Source organism: Rattus norvegicus, chromosome 1 (assembly GCF_036323735.1).
Source record: "Rattus norvegicus strain BN/NHsdMcwi chromosome 1, GRCr8, whole genome shotgun sequence".
NCBI classification, from domain to species: Eukaryota; Metazoa; Chordata; class Mammalia; order Rodentia; family Muridae; genus Rattus; species Rattus norvegicus.
In genome coordinates, this window is record NC_086019.1 from 191,143,991 (window position 1) to 191,148,011 (window position 4,021).

At 50.7% G+C, this 4,021-nt stretch overlaps 1 long non-coding RNA gene across 1 annotated transcript; it reads left to right on the plus strand.

The window, feature by feature from the left end:
* Window positions 1-354: 354 nt before the first annotated feature.
* Window positions 355-1,985, plus strand: LOC134483871 (uncharacterized). Its single transcript, XR_010061027.1, has 3 exons — window positions 355-863; window positions 1,289-1,338; window positions 1,841-1,985. It is a non-coding gene; the product is annotated as an uncharacterized LOC134483871 (long non-coding RNA).
* Window positions 1,986-4,021: the final 2,036 nt, after the last annotated feature.

A 4,021-nucleotide genomic window follows, 5' to 3' on the forward strand; every position in this document is an offset into this window, starting at 1 on the left:
AAGCAAAACCCTGGGTTTTTTATGTTTGCTTTGTTTTTCGTTATTTTATGCTTACGTGTGTTTTATCTGCACATCTGCGTGTGCATCATGTGGGCGCACGTCCCTCAGGATGTTCTCTGCCACTGAGCTTTGTCCCCCACCCTTGTTTTCTTGGGACTGGCTCTCTCTCTACTCCAGGCTGGCCTGGATCCTTTGGCCTCAGCCTCTCAATACTCTACCATTCGGGCCTGCAGCCATTGTAGGCCTCCTGAATCTTTCAGCTGAAGCACTGGAGGAGGTTGTGTTATGATGGTTCCCACCGGCTGGTTCCTGCAAAGCCCCTGCTAGTTTCCACTGACTGGAACATGTTAAAGACAGCCCTCACCATCAGGAGAAACCTGGTGTGCACGGAGGTAGCTGCAAATTTACCGATGGTCCAGTGGTCGGATTTTCTAGAGTTCAGAATTTGGCCTCACAGAGCTGAGCTACTCAAGGCCTCAGAGAGCAGAGCTGTCAAAATGATCTATCACCCAGGACACCGCAGGACAAGGCCAGGAGACGCTGAAGCATTTGCAGGGTTTTACCTCCTTCCAGAGCTGGTGATAAATAATAATGCACATCTGCGTCATCAACATGACGGGGAGATCTTTTTTTAAATGCAAAATTGTTTCCAGAAACATTTTGGCTTGCTAAGAGGTCTTGATGGTTTTAAATGCCTCTACCCTCCCTTGGCCTTGGCACATGACTTGTGCGTGGAAGCAATCTCTCTCAACTTAAGTTTGAGCTCTTGCTGTCCTTGAAGAAAGACCTCCTGGCTCTGGCCTAATGTAGCTTCAGTTGGTGACTGGATTGAACAGTAGGACCGGAGTTGAATAGATGGCAGGGTAGGTGGGTGAGTAGGGGGGCAAACGTGTGATGTATAGATGGGTGTGTTAAAGTGCCTGTGTGTGAGGGGCTGGGGATTTAGCTCAGTGGTAGAGCGCTTACCTAGGAAGCACAAGGCCCTGGGTTCGGTCCCCAGCTCCGAAAAAAAAAAAAGAACCAAAAAAAAAAAAAAAAAAAAAAAACTGCCTGTGTGTGAATGAGTGTGTGCAGACATATAGATGGGCCTGTGTGTGAATGGGTGTGTACAGATACATAGATGGGCCTGTGTGTGAATGAGTGTGTGCAGACATATAGATGGGCCTGTGTGTGAATGGGTGTGTACAGATACATAGATGGGCCTGTGTGTGAATGAGTGTGTGCAGACGTATAGATGGGCCGTGTGTGAACTGAGTTGCCACTGAACCTGAGCTTTGCACATCACTAGGCTACCTTGGAGAGCTGGATGAATCTCTGATGATAAGACTGGGCTGGCCAGTAAGTAGAAGAATCCCCCTAGCTTTCTACTCCCTCCTGACCAAAGTCTCTTTGCTTCGTTCTTAGTTTTTTGAGACAAGATCTATGCAGCCCCTTTTGGCCTCCAAAAAGTGATTCTCCAGCCTCGGTATCTCGGGTGCTGGGATTATAGGCTTGAGATACTAGGCCTAGTCCTGGCTTTCTTCTCTGGAAGAGGGTCTCAGTCTACAGTTCAGGCTAAACCAGAACTGACTATGTAGACCTGACTGGCCTCGAACTGGCAATCCTCGACTCTGTCTGGTGGATGCTGGGAACACAAGCAAACTCCACCACCTCAGCCCCTTCTTCTGGAACAGACGCTGTACTTTGTTTCTAATCAACTGGCCTATTGTCTTTTTGAATCCCCAGGAGGGCAGAGATCAAGCCATGTGGTTGCATTGCCCTCTGGTGGTCATAAGGCCATTTCTATGAATTTTCCTGACCGGCTTTTCCATTGTTCTTCCTGACTCCACCCCAACTCCAGGCTCAGACACAACCTCCATAAGGACAAACCTCTCAGTCTGTCTGCTCATCACTCTATAAGCAGCACCTGGAATAGTGCCTAGCACCCACAGGAGGAGTGAAGAACGCTTCCGAATGTCGCCCTACCACTGCATTGATACGTAACCTCCAGCGATGCAATTAGTTCCTTGAGTCAGTTTCTTTGTGGGTAACATGGAGATGCTGACACCGCACCCCTCCCCCATCATTAACTGAGGGATGGGAGCTACAGGTTTGGGGGCCAAAGAACTCATTCCCTGCTTCTTCCCTTCTCAATCTCTGGGTGCGCTGATGATGTCACAGGGGATGGCAGTGGTCACCTTCACTCAGCGAGTCAATTCGGCCATTTGTAAATGGGTTTCACACTGGGCATGGGTCAGCCTTGAGAAACGTCTAGCCCTAGACCCAAGCTGAACAGGAAACCAACCGCCAAGTGGAACGAACGGGATACTCCTCTTCTGCCAGCTCCTCTCCAGCCCCCTGAGCCACACCTAGCCTCTCTTTGCCCCCTGACCCCTGAGCCCTCCAAAAGATTCTAGTCTCTACCCCAGCAGTTCTCAACCTGTGGGTTTTGACCCCTTTGGGGTTTGAACGACCCACAAGGACCCCTTTCACAGGGGTCCCACCTCAGATATCCTGTATAGATCCATAACGGTAGTAAATACAGTTAGGAAGTAGTAACGAAAATCGTTTTATGATTGGGGGTCACCACAACACGGGAACTGCATTAAGGAGCACAGCAGTTGGAAGGTTAAGGACCACTACTCTAGCCACACTGGTGCCTGCTCCACCAGCAAGACCCACATTCCAGTCTTCCCAGGCAGCTTCTTCCAACTCCCTGCAGCGAGCGAGCCAGCTCCTCTTCAGATTCCCATCCCCTCTCCTCTCCACCTTTCTCCACCCTCTCCATCCTTCTTTGGGGGACTGAATCAGGCATGGCTTATTTTCTAGCTTGAATCCGATTGTTCCTGGGACAGAGTCCAAATCTTCTGACCTACCATTTTGTGGTCTGGAGCCAGCCCATCCCCTGGTCATCTTGTTTTCCAGGGCCCTGCTTCAACCATTTCAGTGCACAATGTAAGTCATTACCTTCCGCTGGGCCTTCTGCCCATGCAGTTGCCTCTGCCTGGAAACCGGTGCCTCCCTCTGCTGCAAACAGAGTGTGAGCTGCTTTGGCTCACCTAGAATCTATTTGCTTTCCTCCAGTAATTCCCCTCCCAGTTCACAGATTTCAGAGACACCTGGAAGGGCCTATCCACTTCTGAGTTCTAAAACTCAGCCGGACAGAGTTCCTTAAAGAATAATTGCAACACTATCCAGGCAGTGGCTTATGCTGGAGCCCAGCACTCATGAACGTTCAGGGATTAGTAGCTCAGGAACAGCCTTGGCTACACAGTGAGTTCCAGGCCAGCCTGGACTGCGTGAGCTAATGAGATCTTGCACAGCAATTCCGCAGAAGAGACGTGCGCGGAGTGCTGTGTGATCCTGGGCACAGTCCACTCCGCTCTGTCTGCTCCGGCCTCACTCACTAACTTTAGAGTCTGGAGCTAGAGTTTGGGTCTCCTAACACTCATTCATTACTGCCCCTCTCAGGCTCCGATACCACCCACAATTCCACAATTCCAGGTTTAGGACTCTCTGGTTACCAGAGCTCCCCTGCCTCCCCTAACCCCTACTCAGGGTTCACATTTCCTGTACGGGTTCTCAGCAGTGCCTGGGTCTGCAGGGACTCAGTTCTGCCTCTTTAGAAGTGAGGAGTTAGGGCTCATAAAGACCAAAGATCTCTGGAGTTGGGCCATTTTGCTAAGAGCATCCATGCTGTCCTGGGAGGAAGGACAGGACCAGGAGGGGTGAGAGACGCTGAGTGCTAGCCCATGTGTGCACCTGCAGGCTGTGTCTGTGAGAACGGTCACCTTGGTTCAGAACATTGGCCAGCTCTGTCCAGTTCTCTGCTAAGTAAATCTCACAACTGCTGCACGACTGCCAAGGGCAGGGCCATGAACCATTCAGGCCTCTGTCTGTCAGGCTCCAGACTGTGAAATGTGCTTAGTGCTCCCCTGAGTGACACCAGGTAGGAAATAGGGTCATTGTGGCCAAGAGCTGAATTGTTCTTGTAGCTAAGCAGGGGGAAGTGGACTCTGAGGCAGAGGAAGCTCCCAAGGAA